The sequence below is a fragment of the Hemitrygon akajei genome, chromosome 16 (assembly GCF_048418815.1).
Source record: "Hemitrygon akajei chromosome 16, sHemAka1.3, whole genome shotgun sequence".
Lineage (NCBI taxonomy): Eukaryota > Metazoa > Chordata > Chondrichthyes > Myliobatiformes > Dasyatidae > Hemitrygon > Hemitrygon akajei.
This window is the reverse complement of record NC_133139.1, coordinates 1,410,309-1,434,085: the sequence shown is the minus strand read 5'-3', so window position 1 is coordinate 1,434,085 and position 23,777 is coordinate 1,410,309. Positions and strand designations below refer to the sequence as shown.

The 23,777-nt window shown below is 44.8% G+C and overlaps 1 protein-coding gene across 5 annotated transcripts in view; it reads left to right on the top strand.

Moving 5' to 3' along the window:
* ncanb (neurocan b) overlaps positions 1-23,777 on the top strand; it is a 416,144-nt gene that overhangs the window by 234,468 nt on the left and 157,899 nt on the right. The window lies entirely within an intron of this gene.

Genomic DNA, 23,777 nt, shown 5'->3' with positions numbered 1-23,777 from the left:
TTATACGGATGGGGACATGACCTAATGAGTTCCCCAGCACTTGGTGTGTGTTTGTATGGATGGGGACATGACCTAATGAGTTCCCCAGCACTTGGTGTGTGTTTATATGGACATGACCTAATGAGTTCCCCAGCAATTGGTGTGTGTTTATATGGACATGGACATGACCTAATGATTTCCTCAGCACTTGGTGTGTGTTTATACGGATGGGGACATGACCTATTGAGTTCCTCAGCACTTGGTGTGTGTTTATATGGACATGGACATGACCTAATGAGTTCTCCAGCACTTGGTGTGTGTTTATACGGATATGGACATGACCTAATGAGTTCCCAGCACTTGGTTTGTGTTTATATGGACATGGACATGACCTAATGAGTTCTCCAGCACTTGGTGTGTGTTTATACGGATATGGACATGACCTAATGAGTTCCCAGCACTTGGTTTGTGTTTATACGGATGGGGACATGACCTAATGAGTTCCCCAGCACTTGGTGTGTGTTTGTATGGATGGGGACATGACCTAATGCGTTCCCCAGCACTTGGTGTGTGTTTATATGGACATGACCTAATGAGTTCCCCAGCAATTGGTGTGTGTTTATATGGACATGGACATGACCTAATGATTTCCTCAGCACTTGGTGTGTGTTTATACGGATGGGGACATGACCTATTGAGTTCCTCAGCACTTGGTGTGTGTTTATATGGACATGGACATGACCTAATGAGTTCTCCAGCACTTGGTGTGTGTTTATACGGATATGGACATGACATAATGAGTTCCTCAGCACTTGGTGTGTGTTTATATGGACATAGACATGACCTAATGAGTTCCCAGCACTTGGTGTGTGTTTATATGAATGGGGACATGACCTAATGAGTTCCCAGCACTTGGTGTGTGTTTATACGGATGGGGACATGACCTAATGTGTTCCCAGCAGTTGGTGTGTGTTTATACGGACATGGACATGACCTAATGAGTTCCTCAGCACTTGGTGTGTGTTTATACGGATGGGGACATGACATAATGAGTTCCCCAGCACTTGGTGTGTGTTTATATGGATGGGGACATGACCTAATGAGTTCCCCAGCACTTGGTGTGTGTTTATATGGATTGGGACATGACCTAATGAGTTCCCCAGCACTTGGTGTGTCTTTATATGGATGGGGACATGACCTAATGAGTTCCCCAGCACTTGGTGTGTGTTTATATGGACATGACCTAATGAGTTCCCCAGCAATTGGTGTGTATTTATATGGACATGGACATGACCTAATGAGTTCCTCAGCACTTGGTGTGTGTTTATACGGATGGGGACATGACCTATTGAGTTCCTCAGCACTTGGTGTGTGTTTATATGGACATGGACATGACCTAATGAGTTCTCCAGCACTTGGTGTGTGTTTATACGGACATGGACATGACCTAATGAGTTCCCAGCACTTGGTTTGTGTTTATATGGACATGGACATGACCTAATGAGTTCTCCAGCACTTGGTGTGTGTTTATACGGATATGGACATGACCTAATGAGTTCCCAGCACTTGGTTTGTGTTTATACGGATGGGGACATGACCTAATGAGTTCCCCAGCACTTGGTGTGTGTTTGTATGGATGGGGACATGACCTAATGAGTTCCCCAGCACTTGGTGTGTGTTTATATGGACATGACCTAATGAGTTCCCAGCACTTGGTTTGTGTTTATATGGACATGGACATGACCTAATGAGTTCTCCAGCACTTGGTGTGTGTTTATACGGATATGGACATGACCTAATGAGTTCCCAGCACTTGGTTTGTGTTTATACGGATGGGGACATGACCTAATGAGTTCCCCAGCACTTGGTGTGTGTTTGTATGGATGGGGACATGACCTAATGAGTTCCCCAGCACTTGGTGTGTGTTTATATGGACATGACCTAATGAGTTCCCCAGCAATTGGTGTGTGTTTATATGGACATGGACATGACCTAATGATTTCCTCAGCACTTGGTGTGTGTTTATACGGATGGGGACATGACCTATTGAGTTCCTCAGCACTTGGTGTGTGTTTATATGGACATGGACATGACCTAATGAGTTCTCCAGCACTTGGTGTGTGTTTATACGGATATGGACATGACCTAATGAGTTCCCAGCACTTGGTTTGTGTTTATACAGATGGGGACATGACCTAATGAGTTCCCAGCACTTGGTGTGTGTTTATATAGACATGGACATGACCTAATGAGTTCCTCAGCACTTGGTGTGTGTTTATATGGATGGGGACATGACCAAATGAGTTCCACAGCACTTGGTGTGTTTTTATATGGACATGGGCATGACCTAATGAGTTCCGCAGCACTTGGTGTGTGTTTTTACGGACATGGACATGACCTAATGAGTTCCCAGCACTTGGTGTGTGTTTATATGAATGGGGACATGACCTAATGAGTTCCCAGCACTTGGTGTGTGTTTATACGGATGGGGACATGACCTAATGAGTTCCCAGCACTTGGTGTGTGTTTATACGGACATGGACATGACCTAATGAGTTCCTCAGCACTTGGTGTGTGTTTATACGGATGGGGACATGACATAATGAGTTCCCCAGCACTTGGTGTGTGTTTATATGGATGGGGACATGACCTAATGAGTTCCCCAGCACTTGGTGTGTGTTTATATGGATTGGGACATGACCTAATGAGTTCCCCAGCACTTGGTGTGTGTTTATATGGATGGGGACATGACCTAATGAGTTCCCCAGCACTTGGTGTGTGTTTATATGGACATGACCTAATGAGTTCCCCAGCAATTGGTGTGTATTTATATGGACATGGACATGACCTAATGAGTTCCTCAGCACTTGGTGTGTGTTTATACGGATGGGGACATGACCTATTGAGTTCCACAGCACTTGGTGTGTGTTTATATGGACATGGACATGACCTAATGAGTTCTCCAGCACTTGGTGTGTGTTTATACGGACATGGACATGACCTAATGAGTTCCCAGCACTTGGTTTGTGTTTATACGGATGGGGACATGACCTAATGAGTTCCCAGCACTTGGTGTGTGTTTATACGGACATGGACAATACCTAATGAGTTCCTCAGCACTTGGTGTGTGTTTATATGGACATGGACATGACCTAATGAGTTCACCAGCACTTGGTGTGTGTTTATATGGATGGGGACATGACCTAATGAGTTCCCAGCACTTGGTGTGTGTTTATACGGACATGGACATGACCTAATGAGTTCCGCAGCACTTGGTGTGTGTTTATATGGACATGGACATGACATAATGAGTTCCTCAGCACTTGGTGTGTGTTTATATGGACATAGACATGACCTAAAGAGTTCCCAGCACTTGGTGTGTGTTTATATGAATGGGGACATGACCTAATGAGTTACCAGCACTTGGTGTGTGTTTATACGGATGGGGACATGACCTAATGAGTTCCCAGCACTTGGTGTGTGTTTATACGGACATGGACATGACCTAATGAGTTCCTCAGCACTTGGTGTGTGTTTATACGGATGGGGACATGACATAATGAGTTCCCCAGCACTTGGTGTGTGTTTATATGGATGGGGACATGACCTAATGTGTTCCCCAGCACTTGGTGTGTGTTTATATGGATTGGGACATGACCTAATGAGTTCCCCAGCACTTGGTGTGTGTTTATATGGATGGGGACATGACCTAATGAGTTCCCCAGCACTTGGTGTGTGTTTATATGGACATGACCTAATGAGTTCCCCAGCAATTGGTGTGTGTTTATATGGACATGGACATGACCTAATGAGTTCCTCAGCACTTGGTGTGTGTTTATACAGATGGGGACATGACCTATTGAGTTCCTCAGCACTTGGTGTGTGTTTATATGGACATGGACATGACCCAATGAGTTCTCCAGCACTTGGTGTGTGTTTATACGGACATGGACATGACCTAATGAGTTCCCAGCACTTGGTTTGTGTTTATACGGATGGGGACATGACCTAATGAGTTCCCAGCACTTGGTGTGTGTTTATACGGACATGGACAATACCTAATGAGTTCCTCAGCACTTGGTGTGTGTTTATATGGACATGGACATGACCTAATGAGTTCACCAGCACTTGGTGTGTGTTTATATGGATGGGGACATGACCTAATGAGTTCCCAGCACTTGGTGTGTGTTTATACGGTCATGGACATGACCTAATGAGTTCCTCAGCACTTGGTGTGTGTTTATACGGATGGGGACATGACATAATGAGTTCCCCAGCACTTGGTGTGTGTTTATACGGATGGGGACATGACCTAATGAGTTCCCCAGCACTTGGTGTGTGTTTGTATGGATGGGGACATGACCTAATGAGTTCCCCAGCACTTGGTGTGTGTTTATATGGACATGACCTAATGAGTTCCCCAGCAATTGGTGTGTGTTTATATGGACATGGACATGACCTAATGATTTCCTCAGCACTTGGTGTGTGTTTATACGGATGGGGACATGACCTATTGAGTTCCTCAGCACTTGGTGTGTGTTTATATGGACATGGACATGACCTAATGAGTTCTCCAGCACTTGGTGTGTGTTTATACGGACATGGACATGACCTAATGAGTTCCCAGCACTTGTTTTGTGTTTATACAGATGGGGACATGACCTAATGAGTTCCCAGCACTTGGTGTGTGTTTATATAGACATGGACATGACCTAATGAGTTCCTCAGCACTTGGTGTGTGTTTATACGGATGGGGACATGACCTAATGAGTTCCACAGCACTTGGTGTGTTTTTATATGGACATGGGCATGACCTAATGAGTTCCGCAGCACTTGGTGTGTGTTTATATGGACATGGACATGACATAATGAGTTCCTCAGCACTTGGTGTGTGTTTATATGGACATAGACATGACCTAATGAGTTCCCAGCACTTGGTGTGTGTTTATATGAATGGGGACATGACCTAATGAGTTCCCAGCACTTGGTGTGTGTTTATACGGATGGGGACATGACCTAATGTGTTCCCAGCAGTTGGTGTGTGTTTATACGGACATGGACATGACCTAATGAGTTCCTCAGCACTTGGTGTGTGTTTATACGGATGGGGACATGACATAATGAGTTCCCCAGCACTTGGTGTGTGTTTATATGGATGGGGACATGACCTAATGAGTTCCCCAGCACTTGGTGTGTGTTTATATGGATTGGGACATGACCTAATGAGTTCCCCAGCACTTGGTGTGTCTTTATATGGATGGGGACATGACCTAATGAGTTCCCCAGCACTTGGTGTGTGTTTATATGGACATGACCTAATGAGTTCCCCAGCAATTGGTGTGTATTTATATGGACATGGACATGACCTAATGAGTTCCTCAGCACTTGGTGTGTGTTTATACGGATGGGGACATGACCTATTGAGTTCCTCAGCACTTGGTGTGTGTTTATATGGACATGGACATGACCTAATGAGTTCTCCAGCACTTGGTGTGTGTTTATACGGACATGGACATGACCTAATGAGTTCCCAGCACTTGGTTTGTGTTTATATGGACATGGACATGACCTAATGAGTTCTCCAGCACTTGGTGTGTGTTTATACGGATATGGACATGACCTAATGAGTTCCCAGCACTTGGTTTGTGTTTATACGGATGGGGACATGACCTAATGAGTTCCCCAGCACTTGGTGTGTGTTTGTATGGATGGGGACATGACCTAATGAGTTCCCCAGCACTTGGTGTGTGTTTATATGGACATGACCTAATGAGTTCCCCAGCAATTGGTGTGTGTTTATATGGACATGGACATGACCTAATGATTTCCTCAGCACTTGGTGTGTGTTTATACGGATGGGGACATGACCTATTGAGTTCCTCAGCACTTGGTGTGTGTTTATATGGACATGGACATGACCTAATGAGTTCTCCAGCACTTGGTGTGTGTTTATACGGATATGGACATGACCTAATGAGTTCCCAGCACTTGGTTTGTGTTTATATGGACATGGACATGACCTAATGAGTTCTCCAGCACTTGGTGTGTGTTTATACGGATATGGACATGACCTAATGAGTTCCCAGCACTTGGTTTGTGTTTATACGGATGGGGACATGACCTAATGAGTTCCCCAGCACTTGGTGTGTGTTTGTATGGATGGGGACATGACCTAATGAGTTCCCCAGCACTTGGTGTGTGTTTATATGGACATGACCTAATGAGTTCCCCAGCAATTGGTGTGTGTTTATATGGACATGGACATGACCTAATGATTTCCTCAGCACTTGGTGTGTGTTTATACGGATGGGGACATGACCTATTGAGTTCCTCAGCACTTGGTGTGTGTTTATATGGACATGGACATGACCTAATGAGTTCTCCAGCACTTGGTGTGTGTTTATACGGATATGGACATGACATAATGAGTTCCTCAGCACTTGGTGTGTGTTTATATAGACATGGACATGACCTAATGAGTTCCTCAGCACTTGGTGTGTGTTTATATGGATGGGGACATGACCTATTGAGTTCCTCAGCACTTGGTGTGTGTTTATATGGACATGGACATGACCTAATGATTTCCTCAGCACTTGGTGTGTGTTTATACGGATGGGGACATGACCTATTGAGTTCCTCAGCACTTGGTGTGTGTTTATATGGACATGGACATGACCTAATGAGTTCTCCAGCACTTGGTGTGTGTTTATACGGATATGGACATGACCTAATGAGTTCCCAGCACTTGGTTTGTGTTTATACAGATGGGGACATGACCTAATGAGTTCCCAGCACTTGGTGTGTGTTTATATAGACATGGACATGACCTAATGAGTTCCTCAGCACTTGGTGTGTGTTTATACGGATGGGGACATGACCTAATGAGTTCCACAGCACTTGGTGTGTTTTTATATGGACATGGGCATGACCTAATGAGTTCCGCAGCACTTGGTGTGTGTTTATATGGACATGGACATGACATAATGAGTTCCTCAGCACTTGGTGTGTGTTTATATGGACATAGACATGACCTAATGAGTTCCCAGCACTTGGTGTGTGTTTATATGAATGGGGACATGACCTAATGAGTTCCCAGCACTTGGTGTGTGTTTATACGGATGGGGACATGACCTAATGTGTTCCCAGCAGTTGGTGTGTGTTTATACGGACATGGACATGACCTAATGAGTTCCTCAGCACTTGGTGTGTGTTTATACGGATGGGGACATGACATAATGAGTTCCCCAGCACTTGGTGTGTGTTTATATGGATGGGGACATGACCTAATGAGTTCCCCAGCACTTGGTGTGTGTTTATATGGATTGGGACATGACCTAATGAGTTCCCCAGCACTTGGTGTGTCTTTATATGGATGGGGACATGACCTAATGAGTTCCCCAGCACTTGGTGTGTGTTTATATGGACATGACCTAATGAGTTCCCCAGCAATTGGTGTGTATTTATATGGACATGGACATGACCTAATGAGTTCCTCAGCACTTGGTGTGTGTTTATACGGATGGGGACATGACCTATTGAGTTCCTCAGCACTTGGTGTGTGTTTATATGGACATGGACATGACCTAATGAGTTCTCCAGCACTTGGTGTGTGTTTATACGGACATGGACATGACCTAATGAGTTCCCAGCACTTGGTTTGTGTTTATATGGACATGGACATGACCTAATGAGTTCTCCAGCACTTGGTGTGTGTTTATACGGATATGGACATGACCTAATGAGTTCCCAGCACTTGGTTTGTGTTTATACGGATGGGGACATGACCTAATGAGTTCCCCAGCACTTGGTGTGTGTTTGTATGGATGGGGACATGACCTAATGAGTTCCCCAGCACTTGGTGTGTGTTTATATGGACATGACCTAATGAGTTCCCCAGCAATTGGTGTGTGTTTATATGGACATGGACATGACCTAATGATTTCCTCAGCACTTGGTGTGTGTTTATACGGATGGGGACATGACCTATTGAGTTCCTCAGCACTTGGTGTGTGTTTATATGGACATGGACATGACCTAATGAGTTCTCCAGCACTTGGTGTGTGTTTATACGGATATGGACATGACCTAATGAGTTCCCAGCACTTGGTTTGTGTTTATATGGACATGGACATGACCTAATGAGTTCTCCAGCACTTGGTGTGTGTTTATACGGATATGGACATGACCTAATGAGTTCCCAGCACTTGGTTTGTGTTTATACGGATGGGGACATGACCTAATGAGTTCCCCAGCACTTGGTGTGTTTTTATATGGACATGGGCATGACCTAATGAGTTCCGCAGCACTTGGTGTGTGTTTATATGGACATGGACATGACATAATGAGTTCCTCAGCACTTGGTGTGTGTTTATATGGACATAGACATGACCTAATGAGTTCCCAGCACTTGGTGTGTGTTTATATGAATGGGGACATGACCTAATGAGTTCCCAGCACTTGGTGTGTGTTTATACGGATGGGGACATGACCTAATGTGTTCCCAGCAGTTGGTGTGTGTTTATACGGACATGGACATGACCTAATGAGTTCCTCAGCACTTGGTGTGTGTTTATACGGATGGGGACATGACATAATGAGTTCCCCAGCACTTGGTGTGTGTTTATATGGATGGGGACATGACCTAATGAGTTCCCCAGCACTTGGTGTGTGTTTATATGGATTGGGACATGACCTAATGAGTTCCCCAGCACTTGGTGTGTCTTTATATGGATGGGGACATGACCTAATGAGTTCCCCAGCACTTGGTGTGTGTTTATATGGACATGACCTAATGAGTTCCCCAGCAATTGGTGTGTATTTATATGGACATGGACATGACCTAATGAGTTCCTCAGCACTTGGTGTGTGTTTATACGGATGGGGACATGACCTATTGAGTTCCTCAGCACTTGGTGTGTGTTTATATGGACATGGACATGACCTAATGAGTTCTCCAGCACTTGGTGTGTGTTTATACGGACATGGACATGACCTAATGAGTTCCCAGCACTTGGTTTGTGTTTATATGGACATGGACATGACCTAATGAGTTCTCCAGCACTTGGTGTGTGTTTATACGGATATGGACATGACCTAATGAGTTCCCAGCACTTGGTTTGTGTTTATACGGATGGGGACATGACCTAATGAGTTCCCCAGCACTTGGTGTGTGTTTGTATGGATGGGGACATGACCTAATGAGTTCCCCAGCACTTGGTGTGTGTTTATATGGACATGACCTAATGAGTTCCCCAGCAATTGGTGTGTGTTTATATGGACATGGACATGACCTAATGATTTCCTCAGCACTTGGTGTGTGTTTATACGGATGGGGACATGACCTATTGAGTTCCTCAGCACTTGGTGTGTGTTTATATGGACATGGACATGACCTAATGAGTTCTCCAGCACTTGGTGTGTGTTTATACGGATATGGACATGACCTAATGAGTTCCCAGCACTTGGTTTGTGTTTATATGGACATGGACATGACCTAATGAGTTCTCCAGCACTTGGTGTGTGTTTATACGGATATGGACATGACCTAATGAGTTCCCAGCACTTGGTTTGTGTTTATACGGATGGGGACATGACCTAATGAGTTCCCCAGCACTTGGTGTGTGTTTGTATGGATGGGGACATGACCTAATGAGTTCCCCAGCACTTGGTGTGTGTTTATATGGACATGACCTAATGAGTTCCCCAGCAATTGGTGTGTGTTTATATGGACATGGACATGACCTAATGATTTCCTCAGCACTTGGTGTGTGTTTATACGGATGGGGACATGACCTATTGAGTTCCTCAGCACTTGGTGTGTGTTTATATGGACATGGACATGACCTAATGAGTTCTCCAGCACTTGGTGTGTGTTTATACGGATATGGACATGACATAATGAGTTCCTCAGCACTTGGTGTGTGTTTATATAGACATGGACATGACCTAATGATTTCCTCAGCACTTGGTGTGTGTTTATATGGATGGGGACATGACCTATTGAGTTCCTCAGCACTTGGTGTGTGTTTATATGGACATGGACATGACCTAATGAGTTCTCCAGCACTTGGTGTGTGTTTATACGGATATGGACATGACCTAATGAGTTCCCAGCACTTGGTTTGTGTTTATACAGATGGGGACATGACCTAATGAGTTCCCAGCACTTGGTGTGTGTTTATATAGACATGGACATGACCTAATGAGTTCCTCAGCACTTGGTGTGTGTTTATATGGATGGGGACATGACCAAATGAGTTCCACAGCACTTGGTGTGTTTTTATATGGACATGGACATGACCTAATGATTTCCTCAGCACTTGGTGTGTGTTTATACGGATGGGGACATGACCTATTGAGTTCCTCAGCACTTGGTGTGTGTTTATATGGACATGGACATGACCTAATGAGTTCTCCAGCACTTGGTGTGTGTTTATACGGATATGGACATGACCTAATGAGTTCCCAGCACTTGGTTTGTGTTTATACAGATGGGGACATGACCTAATGAGTTCCCAGCACTTGGTGTGTGTTTATATAGACATGGACATGACCTAATGAGTTCCTCAGCACTTGGTGTGTGTTTATATGGATGGGGACATGACCAAATGAGTTCCACAGCACTTGGTGTGTTTTTATATGGACATGGGCATGACCTAATGAGTTCCGCAGCACTTGGTGTGTGTTTTTACGGACATGGACATGACCTAATGAGTTCCCAGCACTTGGTGTGTGTTTATATGAATGGGGACATGACCTAATGAGTTCCCAGCACTTGGTGTGTGTTTATACGGATGGGGACATGACCTAATGAGTTCCCAGCACTTGGTGTGTGTTTATACGGACATGGACATGACCTAATGAGTTCCTCAGCACTTGGTGTGTGTTTATACGGATGGGGACATGACATAATGAGTTCCCCAGCACTTGGTGTGTGTTTATATGGATGGGGACATGACCTAATGAGTTCCCCAGCACTTGGTGTGTGTTTATATGGATTGGGACATGACCTAATGAGTTCCCCAGCACTTGGTGTGTGTTTATATGGATGGGGACATGACCTAATGAGTTCCCCAGCACTTGGTGTGTGTTTATATGGACATGACCTAATGAGTTCCCCAGCAATTGGTGTGTATTTATATGGACATGGACATGACCTAATGAGTTCCTCAGCACTTGGTGTGTGTTTATACGGATGGGGACATGACCTATTGAGTTCCACAGCACTTGGTGTGTGTTTATATGGACATGGACATGACCTAATGAGTTCTCCAGCACTTGGTGTGTGTTTATACGGACATGGACATGACCTAATGAGTTCCCAGCACTTGGTTTGTGTTTATACGGATGGGGACATGACCTAATGAGTTCCCAGCACTTGGTGTGTGTTTATACGGACATGGACAATACCTAATGAGTTCCTCAGCACTTGGTGTGTGTTTATACGGACATGGACATGACCTAATGAGTTCCGCAGCACTTGGTGTGTGTTTATACGGATGGGGAGATGCCATAATGAGTTCCCCAGCACTTGGTGTGTGTTTATATGGATGGGGACATGACCTAATGAGTTCCCCAGCACTTGGTGTGTGTTTATACGGATGGGGACATGACCTAATGAGTTCCTCAGCACTTGGTGTGTGTTTATACGGATGGGGACATGACCTAATGAGTTCCCCAGCACTTGGTGTGTGTTTATACAGATGGGGACATGACCTAATGAGTTCCCAGCACTTGGTGTGTGTTTATATAGACATGGACATGACCTAATGAGTTCCTCAGCACTTGGTGTGTGTTTATACGGATGGGAAAATGTCCTAATGAGTTCCACAGCACTTGGTGTGTTTTTATATGGACATGGGCATGACCTAATGAGTTCCCCAGCACTTGGTGTGTGTTTATACGGACATGGACATGACCTAATGAGTTCCCCAGCAATTGGTGTGTGTTTATATGGACATGGACTTGACCTAATGATTTCCTCAGCACTTGTTGTGTGTTTATACGGACATGGACATGACCTATTGAGTTCCTCAGCACTTGGTGTGTGTTTATATGGACATGGACATGACCTAATGAGTTCTCCAGCACTTGGTGTGTGTTTATACGGACATGGACATGACCTAATGAGTTCCCAGCACTTGGTTTGTGTTTATACAGATGGGGACATGACCTAATGAGTTCCCAGCACTTGGTGTGTGTTTATATAGACATGGACATGACCTAATGAGTTCCTCAGCACTTGGTGTGTGTTTATACGGATGGGGACATGACCTAATGAGTTCCACAGCACTTGGTGTGTTTTTATATGGACATGGGCATGACCTAATGAGTTCCCCAGCACTTGGTGTGTGTTTATACGGACATGGACATGACCTAATGAGTTCCCAGCACTTGGTGTGTGTTTATATGGACATGGACATGACATAATGAGTTCCTCAGCACTTGGTGTGTGTTTATATGGACATAGACATGACCTAAAGAGTTCCCAGCACTTGGTGTGTGTTTATATGAATGGGGACATGACCTAATGAGTTACCAGCACTTGGTGTGTGTTTATACGGATGGGGACATGACCTAATGAGTTCCCAGCACTTGGTGTGTGTTTATACGGACATGGACATGACCTAATGAGTTCCTCAGCACTTGGTGTGTGTTTATACGGATGGGGACATGACATAATGAGTTCCCCAGCACTTGGTGTGTGTTTATATGGATGGGGACATGACCTAATGTGTTCCCCAGCACTTGGTGTGTGTTTATATGGATTGGGACATGACCTAATGAGTTCCCCAGCACTTGGTGTGTGTTTATATGGATGGGGACATGACCTAATGAGTTCCCGAGCACTTGGTGTGTGTTTATATGGACATGACCTAATGAGTTCCCCAGCAATTGGTGTGTGTTTATATGGACATGGACATGACCTAATGAGTTCCTCAGCACTTGGTGTGTGTTTATACAGATGGGGACATGACCTATTGAGTTCCTCAGCACTTGGTGTGTGTTTATATGGACATGGACATGACCCAATGAGTTCTCCAGCACTTGGTGTGTGTTTATACGGACATGGACATGACCTAATGAGTTCCCAGCACTTGGTTTGTGTTTATACGGATGGGGACATGACCTAATGAGTTCCCAGCACTTGGTGTGTGTTTATACGGACATGGACAATACCTAATGAGTTCCTCAGCACTTGGTGTGTGTTTATATGGACATGGACATGACCTAATGAGTTCACCAGCACTTGGTGTGTGTTTATATGGATGGGGACATGACCTAATGAGTTCCCAGCACTTGGTGTGTGTTTATACGGTCATGGACATGACCTAATGAGTTCCTCAGCACTTGGTGTGTGTTTATACGGATGGGGACATGACATAATGAGTTCCCCAGCACTTGGTGTGTGTTTATACGGATGGGGACATGACCTAATGAGTTTCCCAGCACTTGGTGTGTGTTTGTATGGATGGGGACATGACCTAATGAGTTCCCCAGCACTTGGTGTGTGTTTATATGGACATGACCTAATGAGTTCCCCAGCAATTGGTGTGTGTTTATATGGACATGGACATGACCTAATGATTTCCTCAGCACTTGGTGTGTGTTTATACGGATGGGGACATGACCTATTGAGTTCCTCAGCACTTGGTGTGTGTTTATATGGACATGGACATGACCTAATGAGTTCTCCAGCACTTGGTGTGTGTTTATACGGACATGGACATGACCTAATGAGTTCCCAGCACTTGTTTTGTGTTTATACAGATGGGGACATGACCTAATGAGTTCCCAGCACTTGGTGTGTGTTTATATAGACATGGACATGACCTAATGAGTTCCTCAGCACTTGGTGTGTGTTTATACGGATGGGGACATGACCTAATGAGTTCCACAGCACTTGGTGTGTTTTTATATGGACATGGGCATGACCTAATGAGTTCCGCAGCACTTGGTGTGTGTTTATATGGACATGGACATGACATAATGAGTTCCTCAGCACTTGGTGTGTGTTTATATGGACATAGACATGACCTAATGAGTTCCCAGCACTTGGTGTGTGTTTATATGAATGGGGACATGACCTAATGAGTTCCCAGCACTTGGTGTGTGTTTATACGGATGGGGACATGACCTAATGTGTTCCCAGCAGTTGGTGTGTGTTTATACGGACATGGACATGACCTAATGAGTTCCTCAGCACTTGGTGTGTGTTTATACGGATGGGGACATGACATAATGAGTTCCCCAGCACTTGGTGTGTGTTTATATGGATGGGGACATGACCTAATGAGTTCCCCAGCACTTGGTGTGTGTTTATATGGATTGGGACATGACCTAATGAGTTCCCCAGCACTTGGTGTGTCTTTATATGGATGGGGACATGACCTAATGAGTTCCCCAGCACTTGGTGTGTGTTTATATGGACATGACCTAATGAGTTCCCCAGCAATTGGTGTGTATTTATATGGACATGGACATGACCTAATGAGTTCCTCAGCACTTGGTGTGTGTTTATACGGATGGGGACATGACCTATTGAGTTCCTCAGCACTTGGTGTGTGTTTATATGGACATGGACATGACCTAATGAGTTCTCCAGCACTTGGTGTGTGTTTATACGGACATGGACATGACCTAATGAGTTCCCAGCACTTGGTTTGTGTTTATATGGATGGGGACATGACCTAATGAGTTCCCAGCACTTGGTGTGTGTTTATACGGACATGGACAATACCTAATGAGTTCCTCAGCACTTGGTGTGTGTTTATATGGACATGGACATGACCTAATGAGTTCACCAGCACTTGGTGTGTGTTTATATGGATGGGGACATGACCTAATGAGTTCCCAGCACTTGGTGTGTGTTTATACGGTCATGGACATGACCTAATGAGTTCCTCAGCACTTGGTGTGTGTTTATACGGATGGGGACATGACATAATGAGTTCCCCAGCACTTGGTGTGTGTTTATACGGATGGGGACATGACCTAATGAGTTCCCCAGCACTTGGTGTGTGTTTGTATGGATGGGGACATGACCTAATGAGTTCCCCAGCACTTGGTGTGTGTTTATATGGACATGACCTAATGAGTTCCCCAGCAATTGGTGTGTGTTTATATGGACATGGACATGACCTAATGAGTTCCTCAGCACTTGGTGTGTGTTTATACGGATGGGGACATGACATAATGAGTTCCCCAGCACTTGGTGTGTGTTTATATGGATGGGGACATGACCTAATGAGTTCCCCAGCACTTGGTGTGTGTTTATATGGATTGGGACATGACCTAATGAGTTCCCCAGCACTTGGTGTGTGTTTATATGGATGGGGACATGACCTAATGAGTTCCCCAGCACTTGGTGTGTGTTTATATGGACATGACCTAATGAGTTCCTCAGCACTTGGTGTGTGTTTATACGGATGGGGACATGACCTATTGAGTTCCTCAGCACTTGGTGTGTGTTTATATGGACATGGACATGACCCAATGAGTTCTCCAGCACTTGGTTTGTGTTTATACGGACATGGACATGACCTAATGAGTTCCCAGCACTTGGTTTGTGTTTATACAGATGGGGACATGACCTAATGAGTTCCCAGCACATGGTGTGTGTTTATACGGACATGGACAATACCTAATGAGTTCCTCAGCACTTGGTGTGTGTTGATATGGACATGGACATGACCTAATGAGTTCACCAGCACTTGGTGTGTGTTTATATGGATGGGGACATGACCTAATGAGTTCCCAGCACTTGGTGTGTGTTTATACGGTCATGGACATGACCTAATGAGTTCCTCAGCACTTGGTGTGTGTTTATACGGATGGGGACATGACATAATGAGTTCCCCAGCACTTGGTGTGTGTTTATACGGTCATGGACATGACCTAATGAGTTCCTCAGCACTTGGTGTGTGTTTATACGGATGGGGACATGACATAATGAGTTCCCCAGCACTTGGTGTGTGTTTATACGGATGGGGACATGACCTAATGAGTTCCCCAGCACTTGGTGTGTGTTTGTATGGATGGGGACATGACCTAATGAGTTCCCCAGCACTTGGTGTGTGTTTATATGGACATGACCTAATGAGTTCCCCAGCACTTGGTGTGTGTTTATACGGTCATGGACATGACCTAATGAGTTCCTCAGCACTTGGTGTGTGTTTATACGGATGGGGACATGACATAATGAGTTCCCCAGCACTTGGTGTGTGTTTATACGGTCATGGACATGACCTAATGAGTTCCTCAGCACTTGGTGTGTGTTTATACGGATGGGGACATGACATAATGAGTTCCCCAGCACTTGGTGTGTGTTTATACGGATGGGGACATGACCTAATGAGTTCCCCAGCACTTGGTGTGTGTTTGTATGGATGGGGACATGACCTAATGAGTTCCCCAGCACTTGGTGTGTGTTTATATGGACATGACCTAATGAGTTCCCCAGCAATTGGTGTGTGTTTATATGGACATGGACATGACCTAATGATTTCCTCAGCACTTGGTGTGTGTTTATACGGATGGGGACATGACCTATTGAGTTCCTCATCACTTGGTGTGTGTTTATATGGACATGGACATGACCTAATGAGTTCTCCAGCACTTGGTGTGTGTTTATACGGACATGGACATGACCTAATGAGTTCCCAGCACTTGTTTTGTGTTTATACAGATGGGGACATGACCTAATGAGTTCCCAGCACTTGGTGTGTGTTTATATAGACATGGACATGACCTAATGAGTTCCTCAGCACTTGGTGTGTGTTTATACGGATGGGGACATGACCTAATGAGTTCCACAGCACTTGGTGTGTTTTTATATGGACATGGGCATGACCTAATGAGTTCCGCAGCACTTGGTGTGTGTTTCTACGGACATGGACATGACCTAATGAGTTCCCAGCACTTGGTGTGTGTTTATATGGATGGGGACATGACCTAATGAGTTCCCCAGCACTTGGTGTGTGTTTATACGGATGGGGACATGACCTAATGAGTTCCCCAGCACTTGGTGTGTGTTTGTATGGATGGGGACATGACCTAATGAGTTCCCCAGCACTTGGTGTGTGTTTATATGGACATGACCTAATGAGTTCCCCAGCAATTGGTGTGTGTTTATATGGACATGGACATGACCTAATGATTTCCTCAGCACTTGGTGTGTGTTTATATGGATGGGGACATGACCTAATGAGTTCCCCAGCACTTGGTGTGTGTTTATATGGATTGGGACATGACCTAATGAGTTCCCCAGCACTTGGTGTGTCTTTATATGGATGGGGACATGACCTAATGAGTTCCCCAGCACTTGGTGTGTGTTTATATGGACATGACCTAATGAGTTCCCCAGCAATTGGTGTGTATTTGTATGGACATGGACATGACCTAATGAGTTCCTCAGCACTTGGTGTGTGTTTATACGGATGGGGACATGACCTATTGAGTTCCTCAGCACTTGGTGTGTGTTTATATGGACATGGACATGACCTAATGAGTTCTCCAGCACTTGGTTTGTGTTTATACGGACATGGACATGACCTAATGAGTTCCCAGCACTTGGTTTGTGTTTATACGGATGGGGACATGACCTAATGAGTTCCCAGCACTTGGTGTGTGTTTATACGGACATGTACAATACCTAATGAGTTCCTCAGCACTTGGTGTGTGTTTATATGGACATGGACATGACCTAATGAGTTCACCAGCACTTGGTGTGTGTTTATATGGATGGGGACATGACCTAATGAGTTCCCAGCACTTGGTGTGTGTTTATACGGTCATGGACATGACCTAATGAGTTCCTCAGCACTTGGTGTGTGTTTATACGGATGGGGACATGACATAATGAGTTCCCCAGCACTTGGTGTGTGTTTATACGGATGGGGACATGACCTAATGAGTTCCCCAGCACTTGGTGTGTGTTTGTATGGATGGGGACATGACCTAATGAGTTCCCCAGCACTTGGTGTGTGTTTATATGGACATGACCTAATGAGTTCCCCAGCAATTGGTGTGTGTTTATATGGACATGGACATGACCTAATGAGTTCCTCAGCACTTGGTGTGTGTTTACACGGATGGGGACATGACATAATGAGTTCCCCAGCACTTGGTGTGTGTTTATATGGATGTGGACATGACCTAATGAGTTCCCAAGCACTTGGTGTGTGTTTATATGGATTGGGACATGACCTAATGAGTTCCCCAGCACTTGGTGTGTGTTTATATGGATGGGGACATGACCTAATGAGTTCCCCAGCACTTGGTGTGTGTTTATATGGACATGACCTAATGAGTTCCCCAGCAATTGGTGTGTGTTTATATGGACATGGACATGACCTAATGAGTTCCTCAGCACTTGGTGTGTGTTTATACGGATGGGGACATGACCTATTGAGTTCCTCAGCACTTGGTGTGTGTTTATATGGACATGGACATGACCCAATGAGTTCTCCAGCACTTGGTGTGTGTTTATACGGACATGGACATGACCTAATGAGTTCCCAGCACTTGGTTTGTGTTTATTCAGATGGGGACATGACCTAATGAGTTCCCCAGCAATTGGTGTGTGTTTATATGGACATGGACATGACCTAATGAGTTCCTCAGCACTTGGTGTGTGTTTGTATGGATGGGGACATGACCTAATGAGTTCCCCAGCACTTGGTGTGTGTTTATATGGACATGACCTAATGAGTTCCCCAGCAATTGGTGTGTGTTTATATGGACATGGACATGACCTAATGAGTTCCTCAGCACTTGGTGTGTGTTGATATGGACATGGACATGACCTAATGAGTTCACCAGCACTTGGTGTGTGTTTATATGGATGGGGACATGACCTAATGAGTTCCCAGCACTTGGTGTGTGTTTATACGGTCATGGACATGACCTAATGAGTTCCTCAGCACTTGGTGTGTGTTTATACGGATGGGGACATGACATAATGAGTTCTCCAGCACTTGGTGTGTGTTTATACGGATGGGGACATGACCTAATGAGTTCCCCAGCACTTGGTGTGTGTTTGTATGGATGGGGACATGACCTAATGAGTTCCCCAGCACTTGGTGTGTGTTTATATGGACATGACCTAATGAGTTCCCCAGCAATTGGTGTGTGTTTATATGGACATGGACATGACCTAATGATTTCCTCAGCACTTGGTGTGTGTTTATACGGATGGGGACATGACCTATTGAGTTCCTCAGCACTTGGTGTGTGTTTATATGGACATGGACATGACCTAATGAGTTCTCCAGCACTTGGTGTGTGTTTATACGGACATGGACATGACCTAATGAGTTCCCAGCACTTGTTTTGTGTTTATACAGATGGGGACATGACCTAATGAGTTCCCAGCACTTGGTGTGTGTTTATATAGTCATGGACATGACCTAATGAGTTCCTCAGCACTTGGTGTGTGTTTATACGGATGGGGACATGACCTAATGAGTTCCAGAGTACTTGGTGTGTTTTTATATGGACATGGGCATGACCTAATGAGTTCCGCAGCACTTGGTGTGTGTTTTTACGGACATGGACATGACCTAATGAGTTCCCAGCACTTGGTGTGTGTTTATATGGACATGGACATGACATAATGAGTTCCTCAGCACTTGGTGTGTGTTTATATGGACATAGACATGACCTAATGAGTTCCCAGCACTTGGTGTGTGTTTATATGAATGGGGACATGACCTAATGAGTTCCCAGCACTTGGTGTGTGTTTATACGGATGGGGACATGACCTAATGAGTTCCCAGCAGTTGGTGTGTGTTTATACGGACATGGACATGACATAATGAGTTCCCCAGCACTTGGTGTGTGTTTATATGGATGGGGACATGACCTAATGAGTTCCCCAGCACTTGGTGTGTGTTTATATGGATTGGGACATGACCTAATGAGTTCCCCAGCACTTGGTGTGTGTTTATATGGATGGGGACATGACCTAATGAGTTCCCCAGCACTTGGTCTGTGTTTATATGGACATGACCTAATGAGTTCCCCAGCAATTGGTGTGTATTTATATGGACATGGACATGACCTAATGAGTTCCTCAGCACTTGGTGTGTGTTTATACGGATGGGGACATGACCTATTGAGTTCCTCAGCACTTGGTGTGTGTTTATATGGACATGGACATGACCTAATGAGTTCTCCAGCACTTGGTGTGTGTTTATACGGACATGGACATGACCTAATGAGTTCCCAGCACTTGGTTTGTGTTTATACGGATGGGGACATGACCTAATGAGTTCCCAGCACTTGGTGTGTGTTTATACGGACATGGACATGACCTAATGAGTTCCCAGCACTTGTTTTGTGTTTATACAGATGGGGACATGACCTAATGAGTTCCCAGCACTTGGTGTGTGTTTATATAGTCATGGACATGACCTAATGAGTTCCTCAGCACTTGGTGTGTGTTTATACGGATGGGGACATGACCTAATGAGTTCCAGAGTACTTGGTGTGTTTTTATATGGACATGGGCATGACCTAATGAGTTCCGCAGCACTTGGTGTGTGTTTTTACGGACATGGACATGACCTAATGAGTTCCCAGCACTTGGTGTGTGTTTATATGGACATGGACATGACATAATGAGTTCCTCAGCACTTGGTGTGTGTTTATATGGACATAGACATGACCTAATGAGTTCCCAGCACTTGGTGTGTGTTTATATGAATGGGGACATGACCTAATGAGTTCCCAGCACTTGGTGTGTGTTTATACGGATGGGGACATGACCTAATGAGTTCCCAGCAGTTGGTGTGTGTTTATACGGACATGGACATGACATAATGAGTTCCCCAGCACTTGGTGTGTGTTTATATGGATGGGGACATGACCTAATGAGTTCCCCAGCACTTGGTGTGTGTTTATATGGATTGGGACATGACCTAATGAGTTCCCCAGCACTTGGTGTGTGTTTATATGGATGGGGACATGACCTAATGAGTTCCCCAGCACTTGGTCTGTGTTTATATGGACATGACCTAATGAGTTCCCCAGCAATTGGTGTGTATTTATATGGACATGGACATGACCTAATGAGTTCCTCAGCACTTGGTGTGTGTTTATACGGATGGGGACATGACCTATTGAGTTCCTCAGCACTTGGTGTGTGTTTATATGGACATGGACATGACCTAATGAGTTCTCCAGCACTTGGTGTGTGTTTATACGGACATGGACATGACCTAATGAGTTCCCAGCACTTGGTTTGTGTTTATACGGATGGGGACATGACCTAATGAGTTCCCAGCACTTGGTGTGTGTTTATACGGACATGGACAATACCTAATGAGTTCCTCAGCACTTGGTGTGTGTTTATATGGACATGGACATGACCTAATGAGTTCACCAGCACTTGGTGTGTGTTTATATGGATGGGGACATGACCTAATGAGTTCCCAGCACTTGGTGTGTGTTTATATGGTCATGGACATGACCTAATGAGTTCCTCAGCACTTGGTGTGTGTTTATACGGATGGGGACATGACATAATGAGTTCCCCAGCACTTGGTGTGTGTTTATACGGATGGGGACATGACCTAATGAGTTCCCCAGCACTTGGTGTGTGTTTGTATGGATGGGGACATGACCTAATGAGTTCCCCAGCACTTGGTGTGTGTTTATATGGACATGACCTAATGAGTTCCCCAGCAATTGGTGTGTGTTTATATGGACATGGACATGACCTAATGATTTCCTCAGCACTTGGTGTGTGTTTATACGGATGGGGACATGACCTATTGAGTTCCTCAGCACTTGGTGTGTGTTTATATGGACATGGACATGACCTAATGAGTTCTCCAGCACTTGGTGTGTGTTTATACGGACATGGACATGACCTAATGAGTTCCCAGCACTTGGTTTGTGTTTATACAGATGGGGACATGACCTAATGAGTTCCCAGCACTTGGTGTGTGTTTATATAGACATGGACATGACCTAATGAGTTCCTCAGCACTTGGTGTGTGTTTATACGGATGGGGACATGACCTAATGAGTTCCACAGCACTTGGTGTGTTTTTATATGGACATGGGCATGACCTAATGAGTTCCGCAGCACTTGGTGTGTGTTTTTACGGACATGGACATGACCTAATGAGTTCCCAGCACTTGGTGTGTGTTTATATGGACATGGACATGACATAATGAGTTCCTCAGCACTTGGTGTGTGTTTATATGGACATAGACATGACCTAATGAGTTCCCAGCACTTGGTGTGTGTTTATATGAATGGGGACATGAACTAATGAGTTCCCAGCACTTGGTGTGTGTTTATACGGATGGGGACATGACCTAATGAGTTCCCAGCACTTGGTGTGTGTTTATACGGACATGGACATGACCTAATGAGTTCCTCAGCACTTGGTGTGCGTTTATACGGATGGGGACATGACATAATGAGTTCCCCAGCACTTGGTGTGTGTTTATATGGATGGGGACATGACCTAATGAGTTCCCCAGCACTTGGTGTGTGTTTATATGGATTGGGACATGACCTAATGAGTTCCCCAGCACTTGGTGTGTGTTTATATGGATGGGGACATGACCTAATGAGTTCCCCAGCACTTGGTGTGTGTTTATATGGACATGACCTAATGAGTTCCCCAGCAATTGGTGTGTATTTATATGGACATGGACATGACCTAATGAGTTCCTCAGCACTTGGTGTGTGTTTATACGGATGGGGACATGACCTATTGAGTTCCTCAGCACTTGGTGTGTGTTTATATGGACATGGACATGACCTAATGAGTTCTCCAGCACTTGGTGTGTGTTTATACGGACATGGACATGACCTAATGAGTTCCCAGCACTTGGTGTGTGTTTATACGGACATGGACAATACCTAATGAGTTCCTCAGCACTTGGTGTGTGTTTATATGGACATGGACATGACCTAATGAGTTCCTCAGCACTTGGTGTGTGTTTATACGGATGGGGAGATGCCATAATGAGTTCCCCAGCACTTTGTGTGTGTTTATATGGATGGGGACATGACCTAATGAGTTCCCCAGCACTTGGTGTGTGTTTATACGGATGGGGACATGACCTAATGAGTTCCCAGCACTTGGTGTGTTTTTATATGGACATGGTCATGACCTAATGTGTTCCGCAGCACTTGGTGTGTGTTTTTACGGACATGGACATGACCTAATGAGTTCCCAGCACTTGGTGTGTGTTTATATGGACATGGACATGACATAATGAGTTCCTCAGCACTTGGTGTGTGTTTATATGGACATAGACATGACCTAATGAGTTCCCAGCACTTTGTGTGTGTTTATATGAATGGGGACATGACCTAATGTGTTCCCAGCACTTGGTGTGTGTTTATACGGATGGGGACATGACCTAATGAGTTCCCAGCACTTGGTGTGTGTTTATACGTACATGGACATGACCGAATGAGTTCCTCAGCACTTGGTGTGTGTTTATACGGATGGGGACATGACATAATGAGTTCCCCAGCACTTGGTGTGTGTTTATATGGATGGGGACATGACCTAATGTGTTCCCCAGCACTTGGTGTGTGTTTATATGGATGGGGACATGACCTAATGAGTTCCTCAGCACTTGGTGTGTGTTTATACGGATGGGGACATGACCTAATGAGTTCCCCAGCACTTGGTGTGTGTTTGTATGGATGGGGACATGACCTAATGAGTTCCCCAGCACTTGGTGTGTGTTTATATGGACATGACCTAATGAGTTCCCCAGCAATTGGTGTGTGTTTATATGGACATGGACATGACCTAATGATT